The sequence below is a fragment of the Pseudoliparis swirei genome, chromosome 13, assembly GCF_029220125.1.
Source record: "Pseudoliparis swirei isolate HS2019 ecotype Mariana Trench chromosome 13, NWPU_hadal_v1, whole genome shotgun sequence".
NCBI lineage: Eukaryota > Metazoa > Chordata > Actinopteri > Perciformes > Liparidae > Pseudoliparis > Pseudoliparis swirei.
The window spans coordinates 3,510,537-3,526,062 of NC_079400.1; the positions used below are offsets into that span (position 1 = coordinate 3,510,537).

Here is a 15,526-nt window from a genome sequence, read left to right on the forward strand (position 1 = left end):
ATACATATATATATATATACACATATATATATACTGTATATATACATATATATATATATACACATATATATACTGTATATATACAGTACATATATATACACACATATATATATATATATACATACATTTCCCCCCATCTCATAAACCAGACTGCTGCTGTCGTTGCTGCTGTCTCTTTATCAATGTGTGTAACCTACCATGCAAATTAACTTGAAAGATTCAAAGACTAAAGATGGCTTTCAAATCTCTCTCTCTCTCTGCCCGTGTGTGTCAGATAACACACTGTAGTATTACAGTACTTTAGAATCAAGCATTCAAGGCGACCTAATTACATTAAATCTGTTGTATACAGCAAGGCTCATACAACGCTGATCAACTCTGTCAGCAATGTAATAAAATACAAATTTTATTAAGCATTTCATGATTAAAAAAATATATAAATAATTAAATAGCACAACTCTGAATGCCATCAAACATTAAATTGGGGCATGTTTCGTGTAGTTTTGAATAATTATACAACTATGGATTTGATGTGTATACTTGTCTGAATTTTAGTAAGTGGGATACTGGCTCTAAAAACAAGTACGAAGTTGTGACATCTAAAAAGCTGTGCTGCTCTGACATGTCCTTCTTTTTTGCTCGAAATATCATGATATTATACCAACTTAGATTTTTTGACACAATGATAACATCTAATTAGAGATGGCAGGACCTTTCATCAACTGAGTTCTCCTGAGATTAATAGAAAGAGCAGTGACAAGCAGGAGACTGGCATCCTACGAAAATATCAACAAAAGCTTCAATGCCATCAACATTCCTCAACACAAAAAACCACGGCATCTCAAAACATGTAATCACTGTCATGCTCTCCGGAAAAATGTTCGTATCAACCGAATTGTTTGCGAAATGCAGACTTTGACAACACTGCTCTGCTTCTTGTCATAAGTTCAGACGGCTTCCTCAACTGAAAATAACTTCTTAGTGCAGAGAACAAGTGACTGGTGCCATCCATCAAGGACTTTCTGTGGCAACCCAAAGCATAAACGCATGGCTGCTTATATCGTGGTTCATTCATTACAGATATGTCTTGCTTTTTGTAAACAGTGAGCACTTTAAAGTGTGTTATTTAACTTTCATGAACTTTTTCCTATTAATAATAATAACTTTATTTATATAGCCCCTTTAAAAACAATGTTTACAACGTGCTCTACTGAGGGTAACGGCAAAATAAATGGAATAGTAAGAATCAAATATAACATTTAGAAATATAAATTAAAATAAAAACAGACAAACTAAATTAGGGGAACCAAAGTTCTGCATAAAAGGATGAGATCACTTAAAAGCTGTTATATATAAATGGGTTTTAAGAAGTGATTTAAAAGAAGTTACTGATTCGATTTAATGTCTGAGAATGTGTTAATTACAAAGACTAGTGAGTGTTTTATTGTTGGTGGATGTGTGTAAATGTAAAATGACGGTCTTTATATAGCTCCTTCCATTAAAAAAATATGAGATTCTTTAAAAAAAATAACGGAACATATCCTTGAAAGTGCCAACATAACTCTAAATCTCAGATTAAGACTTGATGTAATAGAATTAAGAGGGCTATTTATGTTGAGATGACTTGACATGACATGAGAGCAAGTAACACGGACTTTCTGTCTTTCTGCATTTTCCTCAAGGATATTGGGGAGACGGTGATAGATACGGCAGAACTTCCAGAGCAATGGAAACAAGCTTGTGGGTGACTGCACATACTAAATTAAGCAGAAATAACGCAATCACCAATAAAAACCCAAAGCATACTGACAGATAACCAGTGCGGGCCAGTCCCACAGATGCCGCAGCAATTCCTCGGTTCATTATTTATCACGCTAAAGGTCGTGAAGAGGTCAAGCGAAGCATGAACCATGAGCTCCGATGTCCATCTCAGCAGGGATCATTTGTAGTCGGTAACAGAGGGATTAGTTGGGATCAATTCTGAATTAAAGTAAAATCCCAGTAAAACAGCCTTTATGAAAGAGCGGATCCGTGATCACTATTATAATTGTTTTACAATGTGGCTGTTTTTTGTCCGTGGAGTCTTGTGACTTTGAACAAAGGCAACATAACGTCTTCAATTCTTCAGTCCCGTTGCTTCATCGAGCCTTCAGCCGGCCCGATCCGACGGGGAACTATCAAAGATCGATCACTGACTCCAAAAAAATCTAACCTTTCCCCCAAATTTAGCAAAGTTAATGTTCACTCAGTTAGTTCTATTCACTTCATTCATAACCCTATTGATTAGCCTTCGATGATCACCTACGTCACTGCTTTTTGCTCACAGCTGACTGGGCGTTTCCATTTGAAAAAACGTCGAAAGAAGCATATATACCCTGGCTCTCATAAGCTGTCAAAGTAACAATGTTGTAATATTGCAGCAATGTTAATGTATATATGTTAGAAGCTGAACAGGATTATTTTAAATTGTTCTGTATCAAACTATGACTAACTCGCTATAAACACCGCAATACAGCGCAGGTTCTTTTTTTTAACATTTGGTGGGGATGCTGACATTTTGACTGTCGGCTCAATCTTTACGCACAATATCGTATGTAGCCATGAAATGCTTATTTAGGACCCCGATCAGCTAGAGACCGCATTTTTAACAAAAGCACACAGCTCCGAGTACCTTCATTGGATAGTTCGCTTCAGCTGGTGAAATATACAGTGACCGGCTCGAAATTAGAAGCCTACTGATGTCTTCTTCTGTCTGAAATCTATGATGAGTTAAAAAAAACTACTAAGAGTTTAGAGTGGTAAATCGCCCGCTGTTACCATTCGAAACTGCTTAAGCGTGGAAAGCTTGACAGGCAACAGTAATTAAGGAGGATGGGACTTAAACATCTACATTAATCGCTGCTGCCGTTGTTCTTTCCATCCTGACAGCTGCGGTGGATGAAGTTACCCGATGCCCTGTTTTCTGCATTTGAATGCGTCAATGTAGCACAAACCAACACTCTTTCTTTAGATGACACGCCTTCCCTTAAACTCACTACACACCACCATGCATGTCAAGATCTGTCATGATACCAAAAAAAACAAGTAACTGATTTGCACAGAGATAAAAAAAAGGTTAGCTTCAAACACATGATGTGCTTTAACTTTAAATTAACTGCGGTCACATCAGATGCGTGTGAATCGGCAGTCCCGGCTGCTGGTTATAAGATAACCTCTGTCATGTTATCATATGAAGAAAAAAAAGATAAAATCTTCAAGTTCTAAAAAATAACGATGATCAACTCAAAGAGGAATTTGTCTGTTTAGCTTCACGGCGGTCAGTCGAGTGGCACCTGGGTTAGAAGGTATAAAGTTGTTCCTCACTGGATGGAAACAACATAATTTTTTGTTTAAATTAGAATTCAACCTAGGTTTACTGTTTGAAACTGCTCTTTCCATTATAGCTTGGTTTAAGAACATATAAATCTCACACATTTGAATGTATCCACAAGTTGCTTGTTATTTACCAGAGAACGGGGATTAAGCTAGTCTGTCGCTTCATAATTGATTTTAGCTTGAGAAATGTGACGGTGGGAAAATGGGATTTCTCCCTGCCTCTCCCCGCCTCCTTTCATTCTCCAATTTACTTAATTACATTCTAATCCAATTCCGGAGGGTTCTATCAATAAACATGGACAGTGCTACTGGGGCATGAATACCAAAGAAAACCCTCTTGTGAAAACACGCCAAGCAGAACGAAGATATCAGGACAAATAAAGAATCACGTCAGATAATTGAATGATGAGTCATCACCCTGAATAAGCACCTGCGCCTATTCCTTCTGTGCAAGTCTGCTGTTCGCTATCTCTTGCTCAGGTAGTCTCCTCTTTCCTGATTTCACTGAATCCTCTGGCTTGTGTTTCCGCAACTAACTGATCCCATTACCTTATTTGACACCCTTCTGGGGATAAAACGCACGAGCCGCAGTCGAGATAAAGCCGGTAAAAAAACGCTACGAAGAAGGCTGTGTCTTACACTTCCCTCCCGACAGAGACAACATGAGCAAGGCAAGGTAGAGTGTGGGAGAAAAGGAGGCAATATTATGAAGTATATATATGCATGTTTTTTAGATTTCCCCCCTATAAACGGATAATTGGTTATCTGTTAATTCCATGAGAAAAATGCAACATCTTTAAATATAATTTGCCTTCACGCACAAACAAAAGTCTTGAGACCTTTAGCTTCATGACCTCTTTACCAATACACCCCAATAGAGCAGCAACCCACACACATCTAGGGGGCTGAATATAAAAACGTCTCTTTTGTTTTCATGAAGTTTCTACTGGAAATGAGGAATTCAGTGCAGCCCCCTCTGGTGGAACACAGACGACAATCCTCAGCAAAGTTGTTTCAAGGTCTACGCCGAACTCCTGATCGGAAAGATTTGACCAACTGATACCCCTGGGAGGGGAGGAAGTGACATCCTTATCCTCAATTGATTCCCTTCAACAATCCACCTAACGACTGTCTGTCTTATTTTCCTCCTCTATCTGGTTTGTCCTGATGACAAAGTAACAGGCTCAGTAGGCAGTCCTTGAAAACCCCTCCAGAGACCCCCATCTTCATGTGGCGGATCCAGAGATATCAAAGTCAGCTGTCTCAGTGTTTTCTGTGCTCAGACATGATGTTGCCGCTCTACGCTCGCTGTTCTGTGTCCACTGCCGAAAATCATTTCGACTAAACATCAGTAATGAGAAGCAGCTGTTATCCTTCACCAGCTGGGCTCAAAATGAAATGACAAGTGCTACCGGCAACTAACCGAGGCTGTGCTGCTGTTTGCAAATCCAATGCAGCCTCTTCGTGGCGAGTAAATCAAAATGCTTTGTCATCACTTTATCTAAAGTCTTAGCGTGCCTTTGATGTGTGGAGAGGGAGATGCTGCGTGTTGAGTGTGTCTGTTATTGTCTTTGTGATCCTCTTAAGACTCTGCAACTGTGATTCTGCACAGTTTTCTCAAAAAATGTGAATTTGTAAATGTGGAAACACACATTTGACACTTTACAGCGGTTCCATCAGGCTGGTGAGATGAATAGAACAACACATTTCCCCATGTGTTGGTCTGATTTCATCATCAGGAGCAACATGGCAGTGTCGAGGAGTATTTATGCTTCATCCTTTTGTAAAATCTTTGAGTCGAACAGAAATCGGGTTGCCCTCACTTTTTGTGTGAGGATATAAATATATAATGACTTCGGAGTAGTTAAGCTTTTTCCTGAGGGCCAGATCCACCATGTATTGAGGGCTAAAGATGGCGGCAACACCCAGCTTTGCTGCAAATCCCAGTGGCCACCCACGGTACTGCAACACAGAAGAAGAAAAAAATTCCCCTGCCAGACAATATCCAAAGTCCAACGCATAAAAAAACAATATATAATAATTTGGTGCTGAAAGTGTATTATATATTAATACATCTCGCAGCAAACAACAATTTATGATTGAGAGAAAAGAAATGTACACTTTTATTGATCCCCGTGGGGAAATTCTTCTCTGCCTTTGACCCATCCTTCGTTATTAAGGAGCAGTGGGCTGTAGAAAAGCACCCGGGGAGCAACTGGGGGTTCAACGTCTTGCTCAAGGACACTTCGACATGCAACTATGGGGAGAGCGGGGATCTAACCGAGTATAGAGCATACCTTGTGATTACAGGTCGACCACTCATCCCCATGAGCTGCAGCAGAACTCTCCGGCTAAGCACAGAATGAAATATGCGTGTGTTGTTAATTAAGCTTCTTTTTGCTTCGTTAACATAGCCAAGCGTGCTCGCTGCCTGCTTCTAGCGCGCCTCACCGGTTAGCTCCCGGCTGCTGCTTTGCACGGCTCTCAGACGGCGTATGCTTTTGAGTGGTCGGCTCGCCTTCGCGATGTTGACATCCGTCGAGAGGAAATCAAACCGCTTCCAGTCGTGGATCATGCACCTTTCATGTCAAATGGTAAATTATAGGCCGACACCTTGCACAGTTTTAATTGTCTGCCGGCGTGGTGGGTTGTCTTATGTTTCGTAGCTTGAAAAACACGACAGCCTTAATTGGCCTCTGATGGGATTCTTTCATCTGCAGTTTGTGACGAGTTGGCAGAACGTAAAACATCACGCCGGAAGAGCCGAGATGGAAGCGTGGCTGAGGAAACTCATGTGGTTACAACATGCTTGTTGTTAGGAGCGCATATATAACGAGAGCTATACACTGTCGTGTTGCTGGTCAGATAAGGAAAAGATGCACTTTAATCTCATTTTTACCTTCGCATTGAAAATGCGGAAGGTTATGTTTTGATCGCCGTGTATTTATTTATTTATTATGTGTTTAACTAAAAAAAAAAAAAAAAAAATAATGAAATTTGGTGGGATGATTGGATTGGTTATTATTACCATTTGATTTTTTTTTTTTTTTTTCGATCGGGTCAAAGGTCAAGGTCATGAAAAAGGTCAAAATCTTCTTGAATCGCATGAAATTTGGTGGGATGATTGGTTATTATCCGGGGACCATTTGATTAGATTTTGGGATCGATCGGGTCAAAGGTCAAGGTCATGAAAAGGTCAACATCTTCTTTTTACCATAGCGCGGTCAATTTATATCCAATTGGCCAATAATAATGCCAACATGTTCATAATTCAATGCCCAATCTTGTGATATGCGAAGGTATGCGCTCTACCGAGTGCCCGTTCTAGTTTAAAACTGTTTTTATCTTGATTAATTCACTTGACTTAGAAACGTAATGTTGCCAACTCCCCTCAGCTCCAGGACAAGATGATGGGTCTGTCATGGGATGTTGCCAACAGGTAAATCTGCCCCCAGGTTTATGATTGTGTAGCTTTATGACAGGAGCCGGGTGGGGTATTGGGGGACATGGCCCATTGGCTTTAAGCCTGGAGAACGTCCTCCCCAGCAGGATGGATCAGTAGAGCAACGACGGCATCGTGGATTAGTGCAGCCTGTCAAGGTCTGACGGTGCAGTGACAATTTAATCACTGAACATGCTCCCCATAGAAAAGGGAGGATGAGAGGCAGAAAAACAGGAAGGGGAAGTTAAGAGGCTGTGGACTTCATTTATATGATTCATTGTGTCATATCAGATTCTGTTAATACTGCTGTCAACGTCTCCAGGGTCCTGGGGAAAAACATAAACAGGCTCACGGAGACGCAGACAAACACACTCGGGCGCTCTCAGCCTATCCTTAAGCTTAACCCCACAGCAAACAATAGCTCTCTCCCTCATGGGACCGGAGAATTGCATTGTCCTTTTTTAAATTTCTATTATGAAATCAGGCATGCGGTTTGACTCACACACACACACTTACACATACGCACACATAGTAAGCACTTTGCTTATGAAAATACTGGTTTCGCTGGTTATCAATCTGCACAGATGGGGTATGAATTGTGAATCGATGTTCCTCTGAATGATTCGATATGTTATGTCAGCATCGCAGTGTTTGAAGCAATCCAATGAGCAAATTGCGTCATGAATTATCTGATCAATCCGAATCAATGCACAACATATATAACGCGGCGACGTAGCATCTGAGTGCAACTGCCAAATAGCGAGAGCTCTATAACTGAGTTAACAGCTTTTTTTTTCCTGCTTCTGGCCTCACACTAATGAGGGGAGACGTTACCATGGTAATGGTAGACACGAGCTACCTTGGGCTTTGCCAAGCTTTTAATGCACACACAAAGATGCACGCGCTCAGAGAGAGGACAGTGATTCATCCTCCATTCTAAAGAGAATAAAAGCTGAAGAAGATGATTTAACACCCAAAAAAAAAGGCACGGCACTACTGTATGATAAGCGTTAATAAACGCAGGATCTGAAATGACAGGAAAGACGGACACAAATTTACGATAACGGCTTTATTTTAGTCCTCCATTTTAAGATGCTACCAATTTCATGCTCAGGCCACGACAAGCGGAATAAGAGATTATGAAACTGTTAACATAACTTCAAATAACTTCTTCTTCTTCTTCTTCCGTTGGATTTTTACATAAACTCAACTTTGACTGGAAGTTGACATTTTAATATGTTTTATGGCTATGGATTTAAATATCAAAATGAAAAATAGCTATGCTGATGATTTCCGTACAAAATTGCACAGATAAACACAACGCTAGGTCCAATTTATGCGTTTCATCTTCATTTTTCTTTGGCAAGCTGGCATCGAGGCGTTTCAACCCACTTGCAGCAGTTTTGCATCATCTGTTGTTCATACGAAGTCACAGTTAGGAAACATTCTGTCAAAAGGAACCAAGTATCTTCAGTGAAAAAGTTTGCTCCTGAATTTCACGAGACAAATCTTTTCCATTCAAATCAGGAGAAAAAAAACGATCTTTACTTTCTGTAAGTTAGTAGGCGTGACTTAAAAAGAACCATGCCGTTTAAGTGTGCAGATTCTCATACAACCACCAGTCCCGTACATCTGCATGCCGAGCTCCTCGATACCCGGAAGTTCAAACCTTTGCTGTGTGTCCCGAAAAGCTCAACACAATGCGGCAGGTGGCAGCCAAAGCTACAGGGCGCCCTCATTCAGAGTACATCTTCTACAATACCTTCCACCCGCGGCTAACTGCATGCTTTTGGTTAGCTGAGCACGCGGCGGACCGATACTACCGAGCGCCCACATTAAAGCCAAAGCCTGCATCGATGAACGGGTCCGATATTTTTAAACTACAACCTGCTAGAAATATAATTGTATTGAAAAATGCAGAAGAAATGTGACTCAGGCTGAGGTATATCATCAATAAGAGCTGAGCTGAATGAAGGGCATCCATGCAGAATGATCAATTATAAAACAGTTATTCTCATAAGATATGACGAGAGGCCACCGAGTCCTATTGTGTCGTGGGCTCTGGGAGGACGGTAAGTTGTTCTGGCAAGCTTTGCCTCACTGCATTACACACATGCCCTCCTCTAATTCACACCCATGCATAACTCTTTGCACCACCAATTAACCTCCGAACACCTCGGCGTGGAACTGTCGCTATTTTTACAAACATGCAGCTCTAGAATGAAACACAGAATGCACTGATTTGCCATGAATGTGTCTGTGTTTAAGTGGAAAAAAAATGTACAATGCGGTTTGTGTCAGTCGCGATTATGCAGCACTGAGATTCGGATGTTGATAACTACCGTAATTTGCCCTGGCACCACCCATCCATGCAGATCATATCAAAAGCATGGTGCAGGGCACAGTCATAAACTATTTTCCTTTTTCAAAAAATGAATCTATAAAACAAAGCCTTTTTAAACATTTTGCAGATGATACATTATATGGGCAATTTAAACTTGAATTCCTCATCGGGAGAAGAAAACATCGTTCTGGGAACGAAATGCACGTGTGGCTGTGCGTAGTGATCGTTATTCAACCGTGATGCAACATTACGCATGGAGAGACGGTTGTGGAGCTAGCGCTATCTTCTATGGCTCTGGCAGCCATCACCAGGTCCATGCAGCACCGGCACAGTCAACGTGTGCCGCAGGTTCTATCGGCGTTTCTCAATATGCATACTTGTGCGTACTTTTCTCTACTTGTGGACTCGTGAAACGTCATCAGTCTCAGCCCGAGATCATGTTCACATTCAAAGTCCGCTTCTCGCAAAGCACGGTCAAAACGCCCGGATGTGACTTGATCCTCCCACTTTCCGGAGGATGCATCAGAGGAGACTTGTGCGTACTCTGGCCAGCAGATATCCCAGAATGCATTTCACCAGCAACCGGAAACAGTAGCGGAGGAGAAAATAAACTTCTGATAGTTGACTTTTTATAAATACTACTGTTGTTGAGTCACGGAATGTCATTTTAGGATGTTTTGTTTATTTGACTGTAAAAAAATAATTTACAGTGAATAATTAGAGTAAACCCAGGAGCAAGAACAGCTGATGTGGTGACGTCATCAAGTCAGCTGCTGTTCCAATCGCAGAAAGACCGTCCTCCTGTTGTCCCGTCCTCCGGAGTCTGGACTCCCAAGACCAGACTCCCAAGTCCAGACTCCAAAAGGACACAAGTCTGTACTCGTGTACTTTGAATTGAGAAACGCCGTATGTGTCCCTTCACATCGTAAATTCTTACTCCGGCTAATAGTTCCGATATGATCACAGAAACATGCGTTGACTCCTCATGTCTCACACATTTGGTGGTGATTCTCTACCTCCTGGCACATATTTTTCCCTTAAAGACGCTTTATTCCGGACTCACCACCTGACTGTCTTAGTGCTCTGCTGCTGAACACAAGCATAGGAAAACAGGTTGGGGGATTGGGTCTGACGGCCAGCTCGACCACACCTCCTGATAATGTTTTCCTTCATCTTAACTTTTCCATATAATATGCGCATTCTGCTTTTGTAAGCTCAGTGAGTCTGACATGTAGGCGCTAAAGAAAAACATGTCATCTTAATCTCCCCTTTGCTACCAGAAGTGCATCTCAAGATTCAGTTTCCTTCCTCATGAGGGTACATTTGATATCGATCTGCATCTACACGGGACAATTATTGAGTTTTACAACTCTTCATGGCAAATGATGCTTAATATTCCAAATGTGTTATTTCTATAAAGTACATTGCTATATCAATGCTTTTCAGGGACTTGGCTCGTGCTGTACTAGTTCTGGATAATTTGGGGGCAAGAGGCAATAAGAGCCATAGAGCTAAATATCATAAATATTTTTAACTGTATGACTGTATTTACAAATCTGTGCATTTACAGGAAATACTGTAAGTTAACTATTTTATATTAATTAGCTAAATCTAAAGACTGTTTAAATGACATGTTATGCATCTTCATATAAAATACACTGTATGAATTGTTTGATCTTAAACTGATTTTTCTGCCATTTCCTCCTCGATGGTTTGGTTTAAAAATCCTTGGTTGAGAAATCAGAGTACTTTCTACAGTCAGGATTGATACTGTGTGAATTCTACATGTTAACACATTACGACACGGTCTTTGAGTTATTGCACATCGAAGGCAAAGCTCTTTTGTGGAAGAAGGTCTTAAACTCACATTTGCATGTTTACTTTGGGAGCCTTATTAGCATTGGCAAACATGCATATCTGGTGGGAGGGGGGAGAAAAGGAGAAGGAAGCTAAGGGAATGTTTCATAACTAAATAAATTGATTCCCAAGTTAAAAACTGTGTTCACATCCAATGATTCTAGTCTTTAAAGCTCAACCTTTTACTCATCTAATATTGGACAACATCCAACCATCTATTATGCTCTTTTCACTGAAGGCCTGGAGGAAACGATGACGTCAGAGGAAGCTGCGATCGTTTTACCTTTTACTTTTCTGTACTTTAGAACAGACTGAGGAGGTCAGCGGGTATTGTCCTGAGGACGCTCATCCGGCAGACGCTCATCCGGCAGTGCTTGCAAAGATGATTGATTACCAGCAGTATTTCCACCGAAAACACCGTTATTATCATATTTGGGTATGTGAGAACTTATTCTATGTGAGTTGTATCCAGAAATGTGGATGCACAATATACAAGAAGAACAGAGAGCAACCCCGCGTTCACGGTGAATACAGCCACGGCACCGACTGGGCTGTTTGCAGTCTTCAGCTCGTTGTTTTGGTCTGACAGTCCATGTGGTTGAATCTCCTACAAAGATATAACCGCGGATTGCCATATTCAGCAAACAACCTCTCAAAAGCTTACGGTATGCTACATGCTCTGCATGAAATGACAAAGATCTGAAGTGAACAAAAGGCTGGCGAGGAGAGTCGAACATTCAGCAAACCCACAAAAAGAAAGGTATTTTTATCATGAGCTTGTGGCAGAATTGAGGATGGATGAGTGAGTCATGGACTTACATTCCGCAGCTTATCAGATGTTCATCTGATAAATGTGTTTGTAGGTTATTAAGTGACCAGAAATTAATACATTATTCATTTGTCAAGGAAAAGGGCAACTAACGGATTCTGGTCGAGTGCGGCACACATTAGTTCCATTAAACTTAATCACATCATTTATTCCATGTAGGTAAAGAATCTGCTTTCAAGATTTGAAGTTTCAGTTCAACTGCTTTAACTTTAACTTTGCTGCACTGTTTTGGAACTTTCTGCTGCGTTGTGGTTAGAAATAATTTAGTGTAGCTTTAATGTAGTTTGTGTAAAAATGTGCTTGTTATCTTCAAACTGCAGAAATATGTGAGGATCACTGTCCTGAAAGAGCGCTTGTTGAAGATAACAACAAGAACATCGAAAATGCAACGTATTAAAGATGATATCAAACAACATCAGCATTGCATTTCTAAGCGACAACTTCTGGAGCTCAGAAATTATGGTATTGAGAAACTGTTGAGGCTGGCTCCAAAAGTGAGTCCATCCCCATTGACCTCCATGTTAAAGTGCCCAACTTTACAGCAGAAATGATCCTCATCCACATCCTGGTCATCAAACATGGTTTTCATCTCTACAGCATATTTCTGACTGTATTTTTGACTGTAATGGGTGTGACTTGTATAAAACTCATTAATTTATATTACAATACAGCACTAAAGATCCTTCTTTATGCTGAATGCTCTGCTCTTCCCCATTTTGGGGCCCACGGAGCATGCACACTGGCGTTTTCTGTCACCTGCCTCCCAGTCTTGTTCTTGGGCTTATACACATGAACAGAGGCTGGAAAACAAGTCTGGATTTAGTTATTAGTGCATTTTTACAACTTTTAGGACCTAATGATTTAAATTGGGACTACTGTATTCGTACTGGGAAGTTAATTTAACTTAAAAAGTATCTGAGTGACTGTCACGGATGCCCTGTCATATTGGTTCTTTTCACCCCTGGTTAATTAACTCTCGTGTCATTTCAGATCCTGCCCATCACACCTGATCATCCATCATCCTCTTCACCTGCAGCCCATTTCCTCGTTAGTCCCTCACTACTTAGGTCCCCTCACTTGCCCTCTGCCAGATTGTCTTGTGTGTTAGTGGCAAACTCTCCAGCGTGCCGGTGTTCCCTGCCTGATCTACCTGTTCTGACCCTGTTTTGTTTGTTCAGTTGACCCTGGATTTTGCCTGCCCCTACTCGGATTTGTTTGCCTGTTTTGACTGACCTCCCGGCCTGAAACTCAGTAAAAGAGTTTCGCTTGTCCATCTGCCTCCGAGTCGTGCTGTTGACCTCCAGTACCTGTCACCCTTACAGTTACAGGCATCACCTTCCAATGTAAGTCATTGGAATGGCATCACATGACAAACCCGGACATTGTAAATCCACCTTTTGGGCCAGTATGTAAAATTAGCATTAAATTCCTGTGCTCTCCCTGAGGGCTTGGTTTTTCGAGTTAGTCTCTGTTGTTCCTGCCAAGAAGACATATGGGGGAGAAATTTGTTATGGTTTTTGAGTATATAAAATGATTAAAAAACATGCAGTATTTCAAGCTCACTGCCTGTACTTCTCCCGGGCACATAAAACAAACCCAACCTTTTCAATAAAAGTACTCTTGAACCCATCATCATTCTTCCCAAACAGGCACTCGGCTCAAGGGAAGGTGGCAGACGGTGCCTCTTGGTTCAGCCCTCCAGTCTTCCCTGTGTCCTACAGTGCATGCAGTCATTCATATTGCTAATTATTGCCCAGAGGGCAGTTGCTACAGTGCAGGTCTCCAGGGATTCTTAGTGCTGTGGTCACTTAGGCGGGACGTCGTCACCGTAACAAGTCTCTATATCACTATATTTAGAGTTTTAATTTAAAAGTTTTTATTTATTTTTGCTCAACATTTACATTATGGAAAATGTAGGACACTTTAATTTCAGGTAACCCTCCTGTTACCTTTAGGGTCAATTTGACCTCATTCAATGTTTAATGTCGGTGTTCTTTGGGGTCAATTTGACCCCAGGCTGTTTGTCACTGTGTCAAACGTATAAGAAATATCAACTTTTTTTATATATTTAAAGGGCTATTTAGGAAGTCAACAAACAAACATAAAGTACCTCACACTTAAACTTGGGAAACAATATTAATTCTAGTAATTTTCTGGAGGTTTTAATTGCTGGGGTCAAATTGACCCCGAGGGTAAAATATGTTAGGAAATGTAAAGGTAACAGGAGGGATAAAAATAAAAACTCCATTCAGCACAACCCTTCCCTCAAAGAACATATCTTATCATGTATATTTAAAGTCATGTATTTTTAAAGTGATGTAACCGAGTGATTGCAGAGTGAAAGTGCGTCCGGACTTGAGGGAAGCAGACATGCGGGAAACTTGCAGAGAAGCTGAAGGTCCAAAGAACTGGCACCCTACATCGCACATGCCATGACATGCACATCAATAATAAGCATGCTTTTCTCACATTCTGTTTTCAACTGTGTGGTTCTTGCAGCAAACGCAAACATATTATTGAATATGTTGCTAAAAAAAAGATTGAGTATTATAATACTATTTACGTTTTGTTGTGAACATAGCTTCTCTTTTAGTTATGAAGCACTTTGTATTTTCTCCTCTGGGTGCTATCTAAACGAAGCGTGCTTACTCTCATGACATAAAGAAACACAACTAGCTGTCAGATAAACGATACTCGCTTGATAATGCAGGCAAATAGGTTGTCAAATGTATTAGAAAGGATTGGATTTGTTAAATTTAATTCAGGTAATTGATAACATTTCAGTTATGCCTGCCTCATGATGAGTTGTGTCGAAGTCGGCTAAGCATCATCGCGGGTGATGCAGCACCACCTGTCTTTTTCCCGTAGGCGTATTATTTCACTGCCATGGCAATTCAAAATGTATATATTAACAACATATGAACCTCTGCAGGGTGAATGTGCATCGGGACAGACTTGTCGTCTGGCTGTATTATCACTGTCCTCCCTTATCATAAACTATAGTAGCCTAACATGGTTACGGGTCACCCCTTCACTGACTCACTCCTCTCATTAGCTCAGTGGTGTTGACTGTATGAATGTCAAGCATCATTTAGTATGACGTCATTTCAAAGACTGACTTTCTCTCTGCACCCCCACCTCTAACCAACTTCCAGCCTCCCTGCTGTTAAGGGTTTATCTAGTTTCCTCTACGACTACTTATTCATTTCCAGCTGTGAGTGACTGCCTGAGTGAAATTCAAAGAAAAAAAAAGAAAAAAAAAGAAAAAAAATGCTGTCGCTTTTAAGTAAAATCAAACAAAGACCTTGCGAAAGGCCGATCTTTACACCTATTATTAAAATGCATCTATACCAGAGGAAATAGAGTGTTATTAGTATTAAAAATGTTGTCGGACCAAATAAAGATCAAATCTTCTCCTTGTGGTCTTCTTACTTGGATCTGCATGGAAAGAGTTATTTCCAATTCGTGTAGTTTGATTGGGAGAATCGGCTGCATCTACTGTCGGGCTATATGTATAGAGATATTTGGTGATTTGAGGTGTTCCATTTTCTTGTGTTTCGCCACACAACACAGGCTGTCCGGAGCTTTCAATGAAACACAGCAGCTTGTATGAGATCGTGATAGAAAGGGAAGGGCAGAGATCGGAAACGTCAATGCTGAGAGGGAAACCAAACGCCTC

At 40.8% G+C, this 15,526-nt stretch overlaps 1 protein-coding gene across 1 annotated transcript in view; it reads right to left on the minus strand.

Annotated features, from left to right (window-relative positions):
- The window catches only part of nrg3b (neuregulin 3b), a 203,053-nt gene that overhangs the window by 88,492 nt on the left and 99,035 nt on the right, over positions 1 to 15,526 (minus strand). The window lies entirely within an intron of this gene.